Raw genomic sequence first — 381 nt, forward strand, 5'->3', positions numbered from 1 at the left:
CACTAGAGGACAGCCGAGCTCCACGCGAGAGGCCCGGGAGGAGCCCCCGCAGCCCCTGCCCTGCCCGCCGGCACCTCCAGCCCCGGATCCATGGACACGTCCCAGCATCCCACATTCCCGGATCATCCCCACATCCCGGATCATCCCCACAGCTCGGAGCACAGCCTGGAGCATTCCCCAGCCTGGAGCATCCCTGCCGCTCCTGAGTCCCCTGCCAATCCCGAGTATCCCTGCCAGCCTCAAGCGCTCTTCCAGCCCCGAGCAGACCTGCAGTCCAGAGAGCCTCTGGCAGCCCTGGCACCATCCCTGCAGTCCCAAACACCCCTGACAGCATCCCTGCATCCCTGGGAACATCCCTGCAGCCCCTGGCTTCCCTGACAG

Source organism: Corvus brachyrhynchos, unplaced genomic scaffold (assembly GCF_000691975.1).
Source record: "Corvus brachyrhynchos isolate BGI_N302 unplaced genomic scaffold, ASM69197v1 scaffold220, whole genome shotgun sequence".
NCBI lineage: Eukaryota > Metazoa > Chordata > Aves > Passeriformes > Corvidae > Corvus > Corvus brachyrhynchos.